This window comes from Camelus dromedarius, chromosome 20 (genome assembly GCF_036321535.1).
Source record: "Camelus dromedarius isolate mCamDro1 chromosome 20, mCamDro1.pat, whole genome shotgun sequence".
In the NCBI taxonomy this organism is placed as follows: Eukaryota; Metazoa; Chordata; class Mammalia; order Artiodactyla; family Camelidae; genus Camelus; species Camelus dromedarius.
This window is the reverse complement of record NC_087455.1, coordinates 37,760,088-37,783,286: the sequence shown is the minus strand read 5'-3', so window position 1 is coordinate 37,783,286 and position 23,199 is coordinate 37,760,088. Positions and strand designations below refer to the sequence as shown.

At 35.8% G+C, this 23,199-nt stretch overlaps 1 long non-coding RNA gene across 1 annotated transcript in view; it reads right to left on the bottom strand.

Annotated features, from left to right (window-relative positions):
• LOC116148888 (uncharacterized) overlaps positions 1-22,727 on the bottom strand; it is a 65,999-nt gene extending 43,272 nt beyond the window's left edge. Inside the window, exon 1 of the long non-coding RNA XR_004132459.2 lies at positions 22,422-22,727. This is a non-coding gene — a long non-coding RNA (uncharacterized LOC116148888). The remainder of the gene's footprint in view (positions 1-22,421) is intronic.
• Between the last annotated feature and the right edge of the window lie 472 nt (positions 22,728-23,199).

Here is a 23,199-nt window from a genome sequence, read left to right as displayed (position 1 = left end):
TGTGGAGACATAAAGAAAAACATAAATTAAATTCAATTTGACAAACTGTGTAATAATGGTAAGATTATGTTGCCAAGGGAGCAAAGGAAGGTAATATATTCTGAGACATAACACAGGAGAGTTACAAAGGGTCGGGACTTGGAGGAGGGGCGTCTGTTACAGGCAGAGGGCAGCAACATGTGAAGTGGTGTGAGGGAACTTCCAGAATGACTGAAGCGTAACAGGTACAGTGAGATGGACTTCAAGATCAGACCAAAGCCTAAAAAAGGCACTACTGCAATAAGATTCTTATTTGTTATGACAATAAAATTAAATATAAATTTTTATTCCTGGAAAGTGAAGAAGCCCATAAAAGAATTTTAGTCAAGAGACAGATATAGAATATTTGTGCTTTAAAGAGATTATCCTTGGGATTTTGGCTTATAATATTTCTAGAGAACAGTGAAACTAAACATTATATGGTTAACATTTATTATTATAAATCTTTGTATGTATAATAAGTTCTACAGTTGGACCTCCGTATTCATGAGTTCTACATCCATGGATTTGAAGACCCTACTGTGCTATACAGTTATGTGTATGTGTATATATATGTACATGTATGTGTATATGTATATGTATATATTATAATATATAGACTATATATTATAATTATTATACTACATATTGTAATTAATACAGATTACTATTACTGGTTAATTCAATAATTTTAAGTATTTAATTCCTGCCAGAAAATTATGATAGTAATGAAAGAAGAACACAAATCTCAAATAATTTGAGACACACTTAAATGTCTCAACCATCCAGCAGAGAATACTATCCTTACAGTTTTGCTTTAGTCTCAGGTTAGTCTTTCCAGGCATTTTATGCATCTTTACTTTCTACCTGCTATGGACCTGGAACAATGTTAAACTCTTGGGAATAAAATGGTCAAACAGAAAGGGTCTCTGTCCTCAAAAAACTTGCAGTAATGTATTGATAACAAAAAGAACATGTCAAGAATTGTGTATCTCAGGACCTTGAAGAATAACAACTAATTTACTTCTCTGTGTGTTGATGATGCCAAATGTAGAGAGCTGGGGTGTCAGGGCAGCATCTGCTTGGACAGAAGAGGACAAATAATTGTTTCAAGGTGTTTCTGATGCGTGCTTTCTTAGTCACCCAAAAATAACCAACTCAGAAGATTAAATCAAAAATGAGAAATGATATAAGATGTTAAGAAATAAGAGATTGATAACTTATGCAAGTAATTATTTTTTAAAATACTAACTTCAAAGGAAAGGGGAAGTCAAGCTTATTTTATTGTCAAATAGTAGCTCAAAATGCTCAGCTCATATTTCACAGAATCCACCAGAAAAGAAACTGGTATAATGAGGAAACATGCAGGATTTTCCTTTACCATTGTACTATGTTAATTCATTTCATCCAAAACACAGTATGCATTACACTATGTTCAATTCCAAGGCCAAGTACAAGCTAAAGTACTGGGGTTTTTTCAATAAATTGACTGAGAATTACAATAATTATTCATAATTCAAAATCCACTGGAATTTAGAAAAAGAGAACATTAAATTACAGTTTGTTGTACTAATGTTCTTACAACACTAGCTTAGTAACTCATATGTGAACCTATGTAAATTTTCAACTTGGAATTCAAATTCTAACATTCCTTCATGCCCTATCCTCACATTCTAAACAGAAAATGGGCCAAGGGTGAAAGCTGTGTGTTTTACCAACTTCATACTGGAATTTTGGAGGGGAGGGGTTGTATTAGGGTATAGCCAGATCCTAAGGCAAGGAAGAAAGAGGAGAGAATCAAAAATCTGAGCTGAAAATTAGAATCATTTTTGGTTGGGGAGAAAGAAGAAGTTGTGAATAGTTAACTCTTAAGTACCCAGGTGACTTGTCCATCACTATTCCTGAGTAGAATTTCTCTGCCTTTCTCTGAGCAATGTTACCTCCTCCAGGGCAGGTGTTACCTGGTTGTAATGAAAAAGGGAAAAGGAGCCTCATCATTTTCATTACTTCTTCTCATCCAATATCGTTAAGAACAGACTTCTGTCTTGTTAGTAGTGCTGTAAACATGATAACCCACTTACAGGCAAATATATTACCCTTCTGGAATATTTTTAAACTTTATTTCCTATGTACTCATTTCAGAATGGTTACTGAAACAGGGCTGCTATGATTTGTTGCTTATCTGAAACATCACTTTGTGAGATGAAAACAATCTGGATGAATGTCACACATTAGCTACCGAGGCATGTGAGCCATTTGTCTAAGACACAACTGTTCTATGGAGAAATGTTATTCTATAGTACACTGATTTCCTTGATCATCTATTCTAGGACTTTGTTTTAGTAACTACCTTTATATCTCCATCATTTCCAACTTTGTCTTCTATACTGGAAATTCACAGTGCTATTAAAAAGGGGGGCTCTAATATTTTCCACAAAAGAAATTCAATTTTCTATTTTTGTTTAATTGCTATTTATATGTTTGTCATACCTTGAAACAAAACCTAATGAAAATAGCTGCTTTTCTAGAAAGCTCTACCTTCTAGTTCTTTTCTTTTTTCTTTTGAGGAGCCTGTCTCAGTCTTATCCCCTCTCTACAGTCTTCCTAGTGAGCACTCAACGGAGGCCTGTAATAGTCCATGAGTAGACAAATCAGTGAATGTCAATTGAAACTATGAAACATAAATTCAGGGGTCTAAAGACCAACACAATGTACAGAAACTCAAAGATCCATGGGGTAATAAATAACAATCAATGAATGTGCAACTGGACTCCCAGAAAAAAGGAGGGACAGGAAAAAAAATCAAAAATAATACTCCAAATTCTTTCCAAATTTGATGAAAAGTGTAAATTCACACATTGATGTCATTAAATAAACTCCAAACTCAAATTTTTAAAAAAGCCAGAGGGAAAATATGTAGTATATGCAAAGAATACAGATAGAATGATGGAAAATTTTTGATCAAAAACTAAGCAAATCAGAAAATGGAGTTATCTTTTCAAGGTGGTAAAAGAAAAGAAAAAGAAAAAACTGTTAACCCAGATTTCTATACCTAGTTAACATGTCTTTAAAAATGAAGAGAAAATAAAAACATTTTCAGATCAACTACCATACAAATATTATAATGGCCAAAATCTTAAAAAATAAAATCACTGAAAATGCCACTTGCTGGAGAGGACACAGAGCAACAGGAACCCTTATTCTTTGTAAAATGATACAGCTGCTTTGGAAGTCAATTTGCAGTTTCTGATAAAACTAAATATAGTATAGCATACAATTAGAATACTAAGTACTTATCCAAATTATTTGAAAACTTATGTCCACACAAAAACCAGCATGTGATTTTAAAGCATCTTCATAATCACCCAAAACTGTTATCCCAAAGTATAACATACATATTCATGTGTCTACAGTGATAAATAATGACTGAATAAATAAATGAATGAGGGAGAATATACAAGTGTCTAATGCAAATTTGCCATAATATGTACATTTCTACTAACAGGGTAAACTGAGTGTTTGCTATATGGCAAATCTCTGTATTATCTTTACAGTTTTTCTGTAAATTTGAAATTATGTTAAAATAAAAAGTTATTAAAATAGTATAAGGAAATGAAAAAATATGTATGTGCAGGTACTAAGAGAAACTCAAGAAAGCTGGAGTGGATAGATTACCAGGCATGAACAGAACATTGCAAAATGATAAAAATACACTCATCAAAAGATAGTAAGCATAGTAGTATGTAGTAACCTAATAACAAAGCTTCAAAATACTTAAAAGCAGAAACATACAGAAATGCAGGAGAAATCACAAAATCTACAAACACAGTAATAAATTTTGATACCTTTCTCTCAGTAACTGACATAACAAGTCAACAAAAAATCTGTAAGACTACAGAGTTCGAGAAAACAGGATCACTAACACTGACCTACCTGATAGCCATAGATCGTCCAACTCTCAAAAGTAGGAGGTACTTTATTTTGAGCTGCATCAGAAATACTCTGTGATGAGACCATATTCAGGGCCAAAAAAACAGTTTAACTGAATCAAAAGTATTGAAATTATCCAATGTGTGTTCTTTGACCATAATGGGATCAAAGTTAAAACCAATAACAGAAAGATATACAGAAAATTGCCAAGTATTTAGCAAGAAATCAAGATGTTTAAAAATAATTCATGTGTTGATGTGTCATAATAGAACTAACAAAGTTAGAAAATATTTAAATAACAAAGGAAACACAATATATCAAAATGTGTGGGATATAGCTCAAGCAGCACCTACAGAGACATTTATACCTTTAAAGACTGATATTACAAGGAAAAAAAGAAGTTCTCAATTCAATGAACTATGCGTATACCTTATTATGCTAGTAAAGAAAAGCAATTTAAACCCTAAGGAGCAGGAATAAGGAAAGAGTAATGGCAAAGGTAGGCATACTAAAATAGGAAGAGGGAATCCAAATAGAAAATGCAAAATCTGGTTTCACAAAAATGTTAATAAAATTGATGAATATCCAGCTAGATTGATCAATTAAAAAAGAAGAGAGAGAGAAACTCTAATTAGTATTTTCAGGCATGAAAGAGGAGACATTACTACCAATTCAAAAGTCTATTCTGAAAAAGGTTTAATTAAATAATTAGATGAAACAGAAAAGTTCTTTATAGTCATGCTATGAAAATTTACTAAAGAAGAAATATCACAATTGCCCATATCTACTAAAGAAAGAGACTTCATGTGTAACAACCTTTCCACATAGAAAGCCTCAGGCACAGATCACTTCAATGGTCCGTTCTACCAATTATCTGGGGAAGAAATACATCAATTTCTTGCATATTTTTACAAATTATAGGAGGGAGTATTTTCCAAATTCATTTTATGATGTTACTGTTACCATGATAATAAAGTCTAGAAAAACAGTTACAAGAGCTGAATACTGAATACTGATATTTATTGTGAACATAAATACAAAATCCCAATCTAAATAGTAAGAAATCAAATCTATCCATATATAAAAGGTCTAATCATCAAGGACAAGTAGGGTTTATCCCAGAAATGCAAGACTGACATGTGGAAATCAATCCATGTAATTCATGTTATTAAAAGAATAAAAAGAAAAAAAATTAAAAATCCTATCAGTAGACATTGAAAAAAGCACTTCAAATTCAACATCCATTCATGATAAAATCTCACCAAACTAGGAACGAAAGAGCATTTCTAAAGCTGATGAAGGGAAACTATGAAAAATCTACAGCTGACACTGTAATAATGAAAGATTGAAAGTTTTCCTCCTGAGACTAGGAACACGGCAATGTTGTTTACTATCTCTACTTTTATTTATCATTGAACTCAGGTTCCAGTAAGTAAAATATGGAAAAAATTAGAAGAAAGCATAAATATGATAAAGTAAGATATCCCTTTTTAGTCATATATCAAAAATAATAAGGAATCTACAAAAAGCTACTATTATAATTAAGTGAATTTGCCAGCTTTACTGTACTGATGGTCAATATTTAAAAATTAGATGGTTTTAAAAAATATTACCAATAAAATTTAGAGCATTTGTAGACCAAATGCACAGCATGGAACATGAAACATTTAAATGTAAGCAATATAAATATGTGTAAAACCTGTAAACTAAGAACTGCTAAACACTGTTGAAGGAAACTTAATAAGAACCAAAAAAATAGAAATTTCTACCATAATTATGTATTGAAAGTTTCAACATATTTAAGGTTACCAATTTCTCCAAATTTTTAATTTCTAATTTCAAAGAAATTAAAAAATCATTTTGTAGAAATTGATAAGCTGATCTCAAAATTTATATAGAAGACCAAAGTACATGGAATAACCAGAACAACAAAACAATTTTTAAACAGAACAAAGATGGTGGAGAACTCTGTTTTAAAAACTTACTATAAAACTATAGTAGCCAGAAATGTCACTAAAACCCATCAAAGTATAAACTTTAGTGATTGAATTTAATCATATGAAAAATATATCTCAATAAAAATACTTTATTGCTTTAATATTTTATATATGTGTGTATGTGTATATACATATGTATGTATATACAATGGAGTAGGATTGAGTCCAGATCCATCAATTGATTTTTGACAAATAATCCAAGGTAATTCAATGGGATGGAATAATCTTGGAACATGTGATGATATTAGGAGGTGAGGCTTTTGAGAGGTTTACGTGGTCATGAAGGTGAAGCACCATGGTGGGAATAGTGTCTGTATAAAAAAAGGAAGAGACTAGAGTTCTCTCTTGGTCCCTACCATGTGAGGATACAGCAAGAAGGTGGCCATCTGCAAGCGAGGAAGAGAGCCCTCACCAGAAATTGAATATGCTGGCATCTTGATCTTGGACTTCCAGGTCTCCAGGTCTATGAGAAATAAGTATCTGCTGTTTAAGCTACCCAGTCGAAGGTATTTTGTTATAGCATCTGAGCTAAGACACTTATCTTGCACCATATACAAAATAAAACTTGAAATTGATTGTAGACCTAAAAGTAAAAGCTAAACCAATAAAAATTGTAGAAGGGCATAGAAGAAAACTGTTGTAACTTTTGCTAGGGAAATAATTCTTAAGATGCAAAGAATAAGAACCATATATAGAAAAATGTATAGAATAAACATCAAAAGTTTAAAAACATGCTTGCAAACATTGCTAAGAATGTGAAAGTCAGCATATAGAGTAGAAGAATAATTGCCACTTGTATTTACATAATATATAATATATTTATACAGATTTGTATCTGAATTATATATAGAGTTCATAAATTCAATAATAATGAACCAATTTATAATATGTGTAAAACATTTGAGACACTTTAATCAAACAATTTAATTCAATGGCCAATGAGCTGATTTAAAGTGGCTCATTAACATTAGTTTTTACAAAAAATGCAAATTAAACCAATGAAAGGCCGTCTCCCATTAGAATACCTGAAATTAATACTAGAAAAGCTAAATTTAAAAGACTGAGACAGTCAATATTAACAAGGATACCAAGCAACTGGGACTTCCATACATTGGGTACGGGGATGCAAAATGGAATAGCCATTTTGGAAAATAGTGTGTTGCTTTTTATATAATTAATCACACATTTCCAAATCACTCAACAATCTGCTAAGAGATTTTTGCCCGAGGTCCAATATAGGTCCATGTATGTAAATGTTCATAGCAGACTGTTTCATACTAGCTCAAAGCTGGAAACAGTCCAAATGTCCACCAAATTGTGAATGGATAAGCATATTTTGTTTATTCTCACAATTAAATACCACTCAGTGATTAAAACTGAGTGAACTGCTAATGTAAAGCCCAGCATGGGTGAATCTTAAAAGCATTGTGCTGTGTGAATGAAGGCATACGCAAATGACTACATATTGTTTTCTGCCATTTATGTAACATTTTAGAAAAGGCAAAATTATAGTGGCACAAAACAAGTTAGTTATTGTGAAAGGCTGGGCTTGGGGGGAGGGTCTGGACTGCAAAGGGGCTGTGAGGGAAATTTTGGGGATGAAGGAAATGTTCTGTAGCTTGATTGTGATAGTATCACACAGCCAAATTCATTTGTCAGAACCCATCGAAGTATAAAGTTTAGTAAGTGAATTCTATTGTATGACAAGGATACTCAATAAGCTTATTTTGTGTATACGCTTAGCAAAGTGCTTATCCTGTAGTAAATGTTTAATACGTGGTAGATAAAATAAGTCTTTATTAGCAGGTTGCAATGCTCTTTTTAAATAGAAACAGGACTCAAATTAGATTTTAAATACTACAGAATGACATCATGAGCCCAAGCTCAGGTAAAACTTGGCTTTAAAGGGAGTTGAAAAAAAGAACATGCTCACTCTTTTTCACAATCAGTTAATATTTAACTGGGATTTAAGTCATCTTGGATGGAAATATGAAAAACACAGTCCCTAAGGGATAATACATTTTGCATATTGGAAAGAAATGTATTTTCATACCTTAACTTTTTCCCGTGCTGTCACAATTCTAACACAATGAAAAAATCCCCTGGCCTTTCAAAGCCTGCTCAAAACATTAAACCTACGTTGCCACATAACAACTGAGTAGGAAAGGCCCAATTAATCACCCTTAGCTTCAGCAGCATCAAAATATTTGGACTGCCAGTTGCAGAAAACCACTTAGCAATTACGGAGTGGGTGTTGGAACCCTGCCATATCACTGTGAGCAGGACCAGCCCCCTAAAATGGCACCACACATGTAGCAAACAGCCATGTACCGCTGTGGGTGAGTGAGAATGCATCCTCTAACACCTGGGCATAATGGGGGGCAGACGTAATGACCGCTCATGAGATTCCCTTTGCTGGTAGGTTGTATTCATAACCACGTCTAGAGTTCTTTCTGTGTTTTCTAACATTTTCTAGTAAACTTTTAAATAGAACTCAAGTTTTGTGTCTAATTTGTCATGATTTCCAGAGTTCCTGCTTAGAAAGTCACCATAATTTTCACCACTCTGCTTTATTATCTCCAAGATATTTCCAAATGGAAACCATCACATACACCTCACCCCAAATTCCTGCTCACCTTACAGAATTAGTAGGCTGAGAACAAGCTGTAGCACCCCTGTCGTGGGCACACTTTCCTTACTTCTCTGCAGAGGCAGGAACGGGGGTGCACCCACTACTTCTGTGATTTTAGTAATGTTCTCCTGGGGCACATTGTTTCGTGTTCATTTGGAACTAACATGCTTTCTCTCTATCCTGTATTTGCAGGAAGTGAACAGAAAAGCAGGGGGCAAAACCTGATTGACAGAAAATTGTATCAGGAGTGAACTGTGAACCTCTCGCTGAATGAATAATTATGCTAAACAATATGTATCTGTATACTGTTTCCTAATTTATAATATTTTAACTGCATTATCTCATTTGACTTTCATGAAAACTTTTTTAGATCAAGTACAGATCTTCATGGATAGGACAGAAGGTATCATATCGAACAGGAAAATTGAGGGTTTCAAGGAACTGTCTAGAGCCATCTAGTACATAAATAATGTCAAAGGAAGTATTCAAATCACTTTATCACAGACTCATTAGTGTTCTACAATACCACAGAAATGAAATCTAAGTGGAAAGGTAGAGAAATCTTCTGCTCACACTGTCAAATCTACAATGGAGACTACTTTTAATAATTAGAATAAAGGTAGTAACATATTGTCTCTGATCTGAAGGAATTATTCTTTATTTTGATCATAGTGGTTCTTACATGACTGTATACATTTGCTGAAACTCGTCAAAATATACACTTTAAATAGGTGTTTTGCTTTTATATAAATTACACTTCAGTAAAGTGTTACTGCTGAAAAAGTGATACTTATATCTGTAAATTTTAATATTCTGCTTAACTAGAACATATTACACAGTTGATATGTAAGCAAAATTGCTGGCACGTAAGTTATATAATCATTTAGATGATTTTATATATGATAACTGAATTAAGTAATTATGATTTTTGAATCAGCCAATTATTTTATTGCTTTTTTATATGCTGGCTTGGGTTTTCTTTCAACATCTATGCTTATAAATTCTCCAGTAATGGTTTAAAAAAATTACTAATTCTATATTTGAAAAATTCTGACAGTAAAATTTGCATTTAGTATTCTATATGTAAAATGTAGTTAATATTTCTGAGAAACAATTATTTAAGTTATCTGCAGAAGGTTTACCGAATAATTTAGTGTTTTCAGAATGGATTCTTTTAAATGTGTATCTGCTTGTCTAATATTTATCCAGTCAACTTGGGAGTTAACTTACGCATTAAAACACACATACACACACACACACAAACTTTAATTAGAAGACACAATTTTAAAAATAATGATTGTGATGATAACCATAATAAATTAATTCTTTCTCCAAATGGGTGAAGAAAATCTGCCCGGAGGGCAGGTACGGATGTCAGGGGTATATGCACAAGAAGCGGGAGGCGGCGGGGGTGTGGAAACCTGCTGCGGACCCACACCCGTCAGCCTGCGCCACCGTACTCGGTCCGGGCCCAGAAGAAGCCGGTCTGGAAAAAGCCCGGCCCAGAGGAAGCCCTCCACTGCCGCCGAGCACTTCTCCATCCACTCGTGTGTTCCTGCAGGAGCCCCTGGACTCCATGCACCTCGCCAGGTCCCACCGGATCGAGGGCTTGTGGCTGACCACGGCCTCCCCTGGGCCTTCTCCTGGGCGTCATGCCCGAGTGCTTCCCCTAGCTCAGTGACCCTCAGCTGAGCTTCAGGCCAGCCTAAAACCCTGATGCAGCGCCCAGCATGGAGATGTTCAGCTCCTACCAAGCCCTGAAGAGGTGCGTGGAGGCCCGGAACTCCTGCCTCTTCTGCCCGAGATGCTGCTGCCCACGCGGCTCACCGCGAACCTGTCGGTCACTGCCTGAGCCTCCCCCTGGAGCGCCCAGTGATGGCCCGGTATATAATTAACAATATCCTGCAGCTGGCGGACCACAAGGTAAACCTGCAGATGGTAAATGCAGAACTGGGATTCTGGTGGAGATGGAACTTGTGGGGCATAAATGAAATGTGCGTGTGTTTGTGTGTCTATGTATGGTAAGAGGGAGAGAAAAAGAAAAGGAAAAGAGGGCGGCAGAGGGAGGCGTCAAATGGATTACTTTATAATCAATTGCCTGAACTTTGGGGAGTCTATTTCTAATCTATTTATTGTGTTCCATCAATCTGTGGATCTCTGCTTTCACCAATACCGTGCTGTCTTGATTACTGCCGCTTTTAAGTAAATATTTAAATTGAGATGTGTGCCTCTTCCAAATTTGTTCTGCAGTTTCAAAATAATTTTTGTCTATTCATTTTTTATTGTTTTTTCATGTAAATTTTAGAGTCAGCTAACAGATACCTATAAAAATCCTGCTGTAATTTTAGTTAGGATTGCACTTAATCTACAGATCAAATTGGGGATAATTTATTTCGTAACAAAATTGAGTCTTTCAGTCCAAAAACATCTTTCACTAATTTCTTGTTTAATTATTTCCTTTCATGTTTTATAGTTTTTAACATAGATTCTGAATGTTAGATTTTTACCTAATATTTCAACTTTATCTAGTGCTATAGTAAATATTTATTTTTAAATTATGATTGTTCATTGCTGGCAGGTAGAAATAAAATCCCTAGTTCGACGGTGACTTTGTATTTTAAGACTAGATAAACTCATTTATGTATTCTAGAAAAAAAGTTTTTCAGATTTTCCACAGAGAAAGTCATTTCATCCGTGAATAGAAAACATTTTATTTCTACTTTTATATTCTGTATGCTTCTCATTTATTCCCTGTCATTGGTTAGCACATGTACTACAATGTTGAATACGACTCAGGAGACAGTGTGTTCTTGCCTTGTTCCTGCTGACCTTAGGGACAAAGCACACAGGCCTCCACTATTGAGTATGATGCTGATAGCAGGTTGTCACAGATACCCTTGTCAAGTGGAGGGATTCCCTTTTATTCCAAATTCAGAGAGTTTACCATAAACAGATGTTGCTGTTGTTTTTTCTCAAGTGCTTTCTTTGCACTTACTGATAGGATCTTGAGCTTTTTTCTTGTTAGGTCTGTTAATATGATGAATTACACTGATTAATATACATATCTTGAACCAGCCTTGAATTATGGGAAGAAATTCTATTTTGTTGTGATGTATTAGTCTTTTTATTTATCACTTGATTCCATTTGCTCATATTTTTGTGGAGGACATTTGGGTCTATGCTCATAATAAGATGTTTGTAAAGCTGCCAAACTTTTGTCAGTGTCACCGGTAATGACCAAAACAGAAATTCAAATTGACCTGATGGTTATAAGAAGTTTGTGTCTTGCTAGGGAGATGTCTATATTTTTACCTTTAAAAAATAACTTTATTTTGAATTTGCCTTATAGCATTATCATGTTTTTGTTTACTGTGAGCGGCAAAATGAATGGTGATTGGAAAGGGTGTTGTCTATTTAATACTAGTATTAAGACGAGGCTTTCTTTGTAACTTGCAGGCATGCTTGGGATTTCTGCCCCAGTTTTAAAGAATGACAGCAAAGCACCTTTATCTGACATTTAAGATGATTAAAGTTTGAAAAATCACTTGGCATATGCAGCATGACTCCTCAGGGTGCTCTATAGCTTTATAAGGTAATGGATCATGTTAGCTTAACTTATATTTAAGATTTGCTGGCCTGATACTGTGTTAGGCAGTATTGCTGAAATGGAAACAAAACTTTGCTGCCATGAGATCAAGTTTGTGCCTGCCCTACACTATAAATTAGTTCCATAAAGTTTTAAAACACAGTATTCTGGTTCTAGTATTATTGTGAAATAGCAAACTGTGCTTAAATATAAAATTAAGCCTACCCTGTATGAAAACATTATTTTTTATTCATGTATCATTGGATTTTAGGAGTAAAGGTAACTTAACCACCAAGATTTATATGAAGCTAAAAGCCAATTGTGTTTGAGAATTCATTTTCAAAGATGTCCTTCTGGGTCATAATGCCTAATTTTTATGAGCCTACTTATATATTGGCTCCTACTGCAGCATAACAAGAAATGTAATAAGACAAGAGGAAGAGATTATAATAATACAATGTTCATAAAAAGTGTACCATCTATGTATGACATCCTGCTTTGAGATTATATATATTCAGGAAGTACTATAGAAAATGGAATAATGAGTTTAGCCCAGTTTTGAAAGGACAAAACTGGTCTCTTACATGTGTTAATTAAACCATTTTATTAAACCATTTGAAGAAAAAAATTCACAAATAGAGCATGACAAAAAAATCAGTTAATCATTGAAAAATACCTTGAAAATGTAGATGAAGGAAAGTATTTTGGCAAAAAAGAAAAAGTAGGCAACACAATATATAGCTCATTTGGTTCTCTTGTCGCCTAATATTAAAAAGTCAACAAATAGCATTCATTTTAAATAAAGCATAAACCTATAGAAAGAGTGGATCATTACCTACTAACTATAAAATGATCTTATTGTTAACTACTTATAGAATGCTACTGAGCACACAAAATTTGTCAAATATTTATAACCATTTAATAATTTTCTTGCTTGTTACGTATAATTCCATGGAAGCATTTTTTGATTTGTGTATTTTCAAGCATTTATTTCATTTTATTGCCATATAGGACCAATTAAGTAGAATGGTAACTTTATTTTTTACTTTAACAATATATTATTGTAAAAAGGAAAATGGTAGTAAAATGGACTTTTGGCCTTCTATATAAAAGTGACTGTAAGCATTTCTGAGTTCTTATATATGAGAGATAATTTACATGAGCAAAATTATCCTTTTAATTGTATTTACTGAACCAAACTTATCTATTGAATAATGCAAAATAAAATAAGCTACATACAGTTTCATGATGGTGACGAAATAAATGTTAGGAAATATCAATTTTAGTTTTTACACAATTTTCCCAAAACTCAATTGATTTAATATACTGAAGAGGTGAAATAGCATCCATGATTCATGAAGTACTTGGAAAAGGGAATTCGACATTATTTATTTGACAGTCCTATAGATTTATGAGTATTAAGTCTTGTAAGGGATAAATTGATAACTATTAGTATTTATTGATGGATTGTGATTATCACAGATCAAATAAAAGGGAATTATTTTGCAGGAAATGATCTAACTTCCCCTTTTATACTGTGCTTCAATCTGTGTATACAAATGTGATGGATTTTTAAAGTTGTCCAAACTTAAAAAAACTTATTTTGTGATGTTCATTTAAATTTTTAGAGAAAATTGAAAATATTTCAAACTTGATCAGTCAACTGAAACTGAAAAATATTCAGCCTGTTAAATTAAGGGACTTAACAAAAATACTGATTGATTGTATCTCTTTCATTATAATATCAATTAAGCATAACTAATTGTGTTGGGAATTATCTTGCAGTAATTACTAGTAAGCATTTTGGTTGTGTACATGTAATATATAGTTAGGAAATTATTCTAAAGTTATCTGTTACACTAAGACTTAGGGGGTGTCAAATTGACTTTATGGGAATTTTTTTATGTTACTCCGCCTGGTCACCAAGCACGACCATGACATGCAGTTGCTGTCCAGAGTGTTGTGACAGCAAAGTTTTGATCCTAAACTGTATCATCAATGTAGAAACAGAAACACATATAATGCTAATATTTTAATGAAACATTCGTCTTGTGTACATGCTTTAAAATGAATACTCCGCAAAATGTTTTTCTATGTTCACTTTAAACTTTATTCAGTGTTTACTGCAGTTAGCTATACAGTGAGTATAAATAAGGTCACTTTTATATTTAGTATGTTTAGTATAAACTACAGTGACTTTCATGCCTTCTTAAAATGTCATGCAAATTTACTTGGATTTCCCTGAAGGAATGCTTTATGTGTGTCTATGAAACTTGTTTATTTACTGTAATTACACATAGTAACCACTTTGTGGGTTGTTAGGGGAGAGATGTGTTCATGTGTGTGTGCACACGTGTGTGTATCTAATATTTGTAAATAAAGCGAGAAGATATCTTAATTTCCTTCCTCTGTCATAATGAAGTATTATTTAACAGGCTTCCTGAACTATTATTAATTATGTAGGAAAGTGTGCTTGTGTTTATCTTTGCTATTTATTAGGTGATTAGCACCCAGACATTATGGAGTTACATGTTAGCTAGTGGATTTCTTACTGGTTGAAAAGATAACTTCAATGGTGTATTTTTAATGTTCTGTAGGACTTTAACCAGTTTTGTATCTATTAGTGTGTTTAATTTAGCATTCTTTTGACTGGGTGATTATATAAATATTCATTTCTCAAATTATTTCTTGAACTAGCATGACCATCTTACTAGTTCCTTAATTGATTAATGTTTTCAACAAGTATCTTTGACACGTTTATTCTGTATTTGTATGAGGGTCATGTTTTTAAATTTTGAAAATTGTGTTTTATAGACACTACTTACATAATTCCACCAATGTGATAACTAGGAAATCTGTGTTTTTAAGAATTTGGTTTGGATACTGATTTTCACTAGATTATGACCAAAGGCAGAGTCTGATGGCACTCCTCTAGATTTCTTCTGGAGGTGACTCAGTCATTATCACAGAGCATTTAATGAAGTTTAAAAAATGAAGTGAATTTCCTGCAGTTATTTCATACACTTGAGCCCTTCTAAGGCCCTTCTTTGCTGCTTCAGAATTCTACTTTTGAAATATGTTGAGGAAGACACGAGTTGTGCTATATCCCTACAGCTTCAAGGCAAGCATTTATACAGGCCATCAAAAGCTTAAAAGAGCTCATCTGTCTTCTGGAAACAACCTTTTCAAAATACATAACTTTGCTGTTACATGTATGAGAGATGGAATAGAAAAGAAATGGCTCCGTTTAGAGAAAATAATATTCCCATACAACACTGACTACCTGAATGTGACAATGCATTAATCTATCTGTGATTATGTTGGAAGTATTGACAAGCAGCCTCCTCCAACAGGTGTGTTTCATGGTCCAGAAGCTCATCTGCAGACTAAACTTGTAGATTTCAGCTGTCTCTCTGCATATTTCCTGACAAAGCATTTCCTAGTCATCTGGGTTGTATGTTTTGCCATCCTTATTCTAAAACGTACTTCTAGGGGCTGGAGATAAGATTAGAAACTTTTAGAACAGAAATGTGAATCTGTTCTCAGATTCTCAAATGCACTATGTACTTTAAGGATTTAGATTTATACTGGCAATAATCACTAATTCCTAGACTTAAAAAATATTCCATCATTTCTTAGGTCAAATGCCAGAGTTCCTTTGCATCACTACCATAGATGATATTATTACATGGTAGTTTAGTAATCATGTATTTCTGAATGTTAACTAACAAAATATATTAGATTTTGAGTCATTCAACTATGCCACTGTATCTTTGGTCTTCTATTTTTGAGCCTCAATAGACAAAATTTTCTCCAGTAATGTTTAATTTACATCATTATCAAGCCTATTGTTACTCATAGTGTAAAATTGATAAATGAGGTTTGTGTACTTTCTCACATCATTTAGTTTTAAAACACGTAATTAAAATGTATTCTTTAAAGCCCTTCCTACCAGATTGGATCTTTTTAAAGTGTGCCCAATTTCTTTTACTTTAGATTGAATAAAAATGGAGATAGTGTTGTGGGATTTACAGCACTAGTTGAATTGTAATGTTTTTGACATTTGCAGAAGTGACTTTTTTTTTATACAAACCCTGTGAGCTCTAGCTTATAGAAATGAGTAAGAAAAGTTCTGAGTTTAACATTATTTATATCAAGGTAACAATTGCTCCATGTATTGAGAACTATGAATATTTCTAGCTTTTTTGAAAATTCCTGATCATCTATTATAGATAAATGCAAGAATTGTAAGCAGCCAACAGCATGTTTTCCAGTTTATTCTGCCTCCAAATTTACTTAGCAAAGACAGGGAGCAAAAACGCAATACTATTTTGGATACTTCTTGGTGACATAATAAGCAATTAAGAAATATATATTACCTTACTGAGGAACTATATTTTGGGTGAAAAACAACAATCATCCATCCTTTAAATTACTAGACAAGTACCACTTGTCAGGTACATGAACTTGGAAAATCTAATTTCCTTCATTTGTGAAATTACGGTAGTAACTGTACTTTAAAAGCTTCATAGGGTTATAGTGAGAGTAGAAGTTTGTAAAGCACATAAAAGATTGCATGGCATATTGGACACAGTTAATTTTAATTATGATAATCCTAATAATTATTACTATTGGAATAAAAATCCCTCACTGTGCAATATGACTATGTATTTTCATAGCACTTTAAGAACAATTATTATCATGTATTTTATCTTATAGGACTATAATCAATATAGCCCTAATTGATAGATAAAATAACTCTTATCCAGACTTTGTAAATAAGGAAATTAAGATTGAAATACTCCTAAAATACTACTAAATGCCCAGACAACTAATATATTGACATTGAAATGGCAAGGCGTCAAATTCAGATTTTTGGATTCCAGATCAGAAATTCTTTAAAACTCAAACCTTTTGAGTGATAAAAAAGCAGTACCCCTCCTCCAAGGAGCCTCCTTTTCTCCCGCCATTCTGGGGAGCATTTGCTTTTTTAGAACCTCAGTAGATCTGAGAATCAGTAGACATACGGGTGGCTACTTTAAAAAAAAAAATTATTTAGATGAACCAAAAAAATCACAATGGTAAATCTGCGCTATAAGCTTATTAATCTACAAAATGTATAAAATGGACATCAGGGGAGAGTACTGAAGGCAGAGCCATCGGTGGCACCCTGAACAGCTCATGGTGGATAAATCCCAGTCAGTCACACGTCTGTCCAGGTGGCCTGGGCCAACACATAACCAGGGCACATACGGGTAACAGTCACAGACAGGAAGTTGCTAAATTGCCACCTTCTACCCTTACCACAATGGCAGCAAGGGATCCCGTTGATTTTTTTTTTCTAAGAATAGTGACGACTTTTCCAGCATAAGTGATGTGTTTATAGAACCAAAACTGCATGATTTTCTCAGACTTTGAAACTAAATATTCAAAGGTGATCTCACAATTTGTATGTTAGTAGTAGAATGATACTGTACAAAGGGATGCACATTGAAAAGAAAGGTATCATTTTACATTATTTGAATAATTACACAATATTGAATTGATAAAATTATAATAATCACACAGTCCTTATTAAGCTGAGTGAAAACTCACTTAACGAAACAACAGTTTACTTACGACTTGTTTCAAGAACCTTTCTTTGCTCTGTCCACCAATCTGAAGTCACTCTTTCAGAACATTGCTAGAGCACATTCATTTCTCTACTTGGGACCTTACGCCACTTCAGCTCAGACCTCAGAGTAATATAATGTATCATTTCTTCTAATTTCCCCTGTTTCCAAAATACAGCAAAGGCTGGTGAGGGGGCTGCATTGGTCAGGATTCAACTAGAGAAACAGAACCTCTAACAGGATGTATGAATGATTCTTCAGCTGTTCCCATCGCCATTCACTTCTGTTTTTGAAATCTTACATGGGTTTTATAATTTACAAAGCACAATTTGGAAATTCACTAGAATTCTTTCACAGCGCGCTGGTTGCCCTGTGGGCGTCCAGTCCTCCCCACGAAGCCTGCACTCTGATTGCCGTCCCACTGCGGACCTCACACGCCCCACAGCGCAGCGTTTTGCTTAGGACACGCCCTCTCTGTGAGCAAGAGCTTTACTACCCCTCTCCCTGTGGGACCGCTACTCAGCCTCCAAAGTGGACCTCAAATTTTAACTGCTCCATAGCTAGGATTAAGCTTCCCCTTCTCTAAACCTAAACTATTCCTTTCTCTCATTTATAGCACTAATCCTGGTTATTTTTAGCTCTCCCCAGTGACAGTGTGAGCTCTTGATGGTAGTTAAATGCCACATCCTCTGCTTAGCACAAAGGGTCTAGCACATAATGGCTGCCTAAGAAGAAAATCAGTTCCGAGATCATTCTGTGTGCCAGAAAAGCTTCTAAGGAAACATATATATATGCCATTATGCTCATATGCCCATTTAAATTTAATGCTCATAAAACACACATTTAACTATGTGATAAGGAATTGTATTATCCACATTTATAAAGCAAATGAAGCAAATCTATGAGGAAGAGTTTGCTGTTATGCTGATTATATAGTGAGAGAAGTAATTCACCCAGGCTCTCGCAGTTAGGAAGTAACGGGGTTAGACTGCTGTAATTAAGAGTCGGACTCCATCTCCGTGCTTGACCACTGGCAGCGTTCGGACCCCAGCCCTCTCTCACCCTCTCCTGCTCCACATCTGGATAGGTCTCTTGACACCAGCGGGCGGTGTAAGCATAAACCTTTGCCCACACGTTGGAATTCTCACCCTAGCCCTGTAGCCTGGCCGCAGTAAAAACCAAAACCAGTAGCTCCTTTAGCTCAAGATGTTTTAAGACAAGTTCAGATGCTGCCCACCTCTCCTGAGAAAACCTCAGAACGTGAATTATAAAAACACTACACATTTTTGGCTGTGTGTGACTTTGGCACCATCAGTCCTTGACATCTGAACTGGTTTGGGAAGGGGAGCTGATCACGCCCACCGTGGTGTAACACAGCAGTGCTGAGCCCAGGCTGCCTGAGTCCAGAATTAGAGCTGTTAACTATCATGCTACATTACTTCTCAGATAATGTTAAATAACTATTTTTCACATGAACTAATTTATGAATTCCTTGCAGACAGGGTATTTTTCTCGATAATTTTTAAATTAATTTATCCATTAATTATTAACATAAGTATACATTAGCATTTTTCTTGACAGAATGAAATAATAGAGAATTGAAATAGTCTGGAACAGAAGATACGCAAGGCTTTGGAACTGTTATATTAAGCGTTGTGTGTACGTTTTAAAAATCATGTAATAAATTCTGTCCATTAATTATAATAACATAAGTAGTAGGAGTAAATTAAGTTAAATTAAAATCCAGGTATCTGGATTCACAGTTTGGTGCGTTTCCCAGAAGTAGCATAGATATAAGTAACCTCATCTCATTTCATCTGGCAAGCAAATTCAGAGGCTGAGTGGAACTTTAAAGCTCATGCTGAATTTGCTGTTTTATCCACAAAAGCACCTTCCATACAAATGGATAATTAAACAATATTATAATCACAGAAGGAAATCATTTTAACAACTCAAACGTAAATAATCTTCAAGCCACATCAGTCTTTTCAAAGTAGCAACAAAATACAATCTTCAGGCTCTTTCATTAGCTGTCTCAGAATCATTCCTACTGAAAACACACAGCAGAAACAAGTGAAATAAACAAACTACAACAAAAATAACAAAATAATCAACAAATTAGCACTTTTAACTCCACCAGTGGCCTTCAGTTCTAAGTGAAGTAGTCACAATTGAGCTCTGATTTGCATCAACCATCAATCAAAAAAGCAAAATAAATCACTGTGAAAGCTCATTGGTTTACATCATTGCCCTTACATATATTAGCTTCCAGAAAATCATTCTGAAGCCCGGAATCTTCCGATCATTTTATTATTCACTCTGACTTGAGAGCGTCTGCACAGTGCCGACTGAAATGCACTTCAGTGCGCACCTTCTTTTCAAATGAGTATCTACGGCAGGTTTATTTACAGCCACTGCCTTCCATCAGTGCATTTCCAGGTGTGCAAATAAAATCATCTCAACAGCCCTCTCCTACAGAGATCCAAAACAAAACCTACACATCTTGGCAAGCGGCTTTTCAAAAGATAACAAAAGATCTATAATGTAAAATGTATGTAACGATTTATCAGAGATTCAAAAGGACGCTCAGCTTCTACTCTTAAATAAGCACGCATAGAGTCTCAGGTACAATGAGAGGATTAATTTAAACCTTAAAGATCTCTCTGCCTCTCTCTTTATATAATCAAGGTTATTATCATCACTTCCATTCTCTTTTCCTATGATTTCTCTGAAATTTGGACCCTCTCTTTGTTTCTTACTTAGATGGTTTTCTACTTAAGAGCTTTTTCTTCCTAATTCTTCACGAAAGCAGAATATGCTTCCCCCTGCTGGGAAAAAACCAAATTACAAGGTCCCTGGGAACATGTTCCTAAGGAGCAAAAACTCAAGTTCCTGAGAAAAATAAAATGTTAAGGAAGCAGGTGCACAGCCTTCTCTGACAGTTTTATCAGCTGCAGAAATACCTGTACATGCGATTTAGACTTCCTCACATGCACTTAGTTTGGCAGTTTTCAATAGTAAGCCCACTAACTCTCATTAAGTGACTGATGAATTAATCATCGAGCCTGCTGTCCCGAGAAAGAAGTCTAATTAGCCCATCTGAGAAAATGATCAATTTGTAACTTCTTTTTTTCCATTTTAAAGATATGATCAGTTAGATTAAGACACTTCTGGAAAATACATTGAAGTAAACGATTTAAAAAGACTTAACTGCATTTTTAATCTCTTTGAACATTCTTAATCATTGATGAATCCATTAATTTTCAATATTCTTAGTATTTCATGTAATTATTTTTAACAGATAAGGTGAGTTTAATTTTTTAATTGGCTTTCATTTTCGTTTAATTTCTATTTTTTTCATTCAGTAACCAAGAAAGTAGTAAGCATGATTGTATTTTCCTTTCCATATCCTCTACAAAAACAACTTGTTCCTTGAGAAAGTTTCATTGTTTCACGTGTTCAATAGTTTGATGATAAAGCTTTTCTTCGTTGCCTGGTGTACAGAATAGAAAAAACCCTGACACTTTATTGTTGTAAATAATAATCCATCAGTAAAGCATTTCAATAAGCCTAATGCCTATCTGAATCATACATGGAGGATTAGGATTTTTCCTTCCAATGTCAACTAAATCTCAAAAAAGCATTTATTTTAATGCTGATGGGCTGAGGAAGAGAAAGTTGTTAGTTTTCCTATAGGTAAGTTAACAACAACCTAACCTACAAAACTGCACTGTAGCCAATTTGATGATGAAGCAATTCATTACTGATGAAGCATTAATCAAAAAAAATCTGGAATTGTTTTAAAAAGGTGTATGTACATTGCTACAGATACCGTGAGCACCTTTGAGCAGTTAGACAGCACTATTTCAAGATAATGGAGTAATTTGGTTAATACTTATGTCATATAGAAGTGTGTGTGTGTGTGTGTGTGTGTGTGTGTGTGTGTGTGTGTGTGTGTGTTTAAACCACCTTTTCAAAAGACAGCAAAAGACAAGACATTCATGTTCCTCTGAGAACTAAATCTCTTTTAACAATACAAGTACACGAAAGAAAATGCACACTTGGTAAAACAGCTGATCAACTGTGGAGCGACGCCAGGGACCAGACCTCCCAGGGCCCCCAATCACCACACTTCAAGTAAACTGATATGCACTTCGGCCTCTTCCACATTCACAAACACGGTTGAACTTGCATTATTTAATCTAGGTTTATCCCAAGACCATCCATAGGAAACACTGTAATTAGACGAAAGGATATCAAAATCACTAGGAAGGAAGGAAAAAAGGTAAGACAAAAATAAGTTAAAGGAAAAGAAATGCTGATTCGTAGCTAAGAAGCTCTTAAAACACTACATTGATCACTCCAAACTGATCTCCCTTCCCTCTGCGGAGTGAAAATAGCCCTGTTACTCGTTCCTCCGTCAGGGACCCTAATGGCACACCTCCCCTGCCCTTACACCTCCCAGCTTTCGTCTCCCCAGCTTCAGACGTGGAGGGAGGGGAGGTAGCATCTGCCCGCAGCTCTGGAGCACCTTCAGGGACAGTTCCCGCGAGGGAGACAGGCGGCTTCCCCACCTTCGCTCCCCGAACCCCGCCGCGGTAAGAGGGGGCCAGCGCTCTGCGCCCAGCGCAGGGGGCCAGTCCCACCTTCGGCCAAAAGGCGCGACGGTGCTCAAACCAGGGATCCAGGCTCTTTCTCCGCCATCAGCTCCGGCAAGTATTCCTCCTCTTCCACAGCGCGGACTCCGGACTGTCCCCAGCGAGGCGCAGCGTTCCGCGCGCTCGGACGCAGGTCGCCGGGCAGCCCCGCTAGGCCGCCCTCCACCGCGGCCAGGGTCTGACGCCCTCCCCGACCCCGCGCCGCGCGCCTGTCCCCGCTGTCGGGCTCAGAGCCCCGCGCCACCCGCCGGCCCAGCCGCAGTCCCTCATTCGCGCCCACGTCGGCTCACACCCGTCGCCAGAACTGCAGACGTAAGAGCGGAGCGCGTCCCGCCTCCGCCCGCCGCTCATTGGCGAAGTTGCCGGGAGAGGCGGGGCCCCCGAGGAGACCGCGGGCCCTAATTGGGCCACTCCCACGTCGAACCGCCTGAGTGGCAAGAGGCAGCTGCAGCGCGGAGGGGAGCGCGGAAGGTGCGAGTGTTTTCTTCTTGCAGCTCAAGGCCTCCAGGCTGTTAGGCAGGCCTGGTTGTGTGGAGCCCTCTGTGTCTTCAGCCCGGAGAGAGCGGGAAAGGCATGGGTTAAACAGAGGCTGGGGGCCAAGACGGCAGGGGAGATGGTGGTGAGGAGGGACTGCTGAAGAGATGGGAAAGCACCCGAGAAAGCCTCAGGAAGGTAGCTGGGACTTCACCTGCGCCACTAAGGCACAGGTGCTTCCTCTCCCTCCTGCAGCTCAGATGCACCCCAGTGTGCAGGAATCAGAGGCACA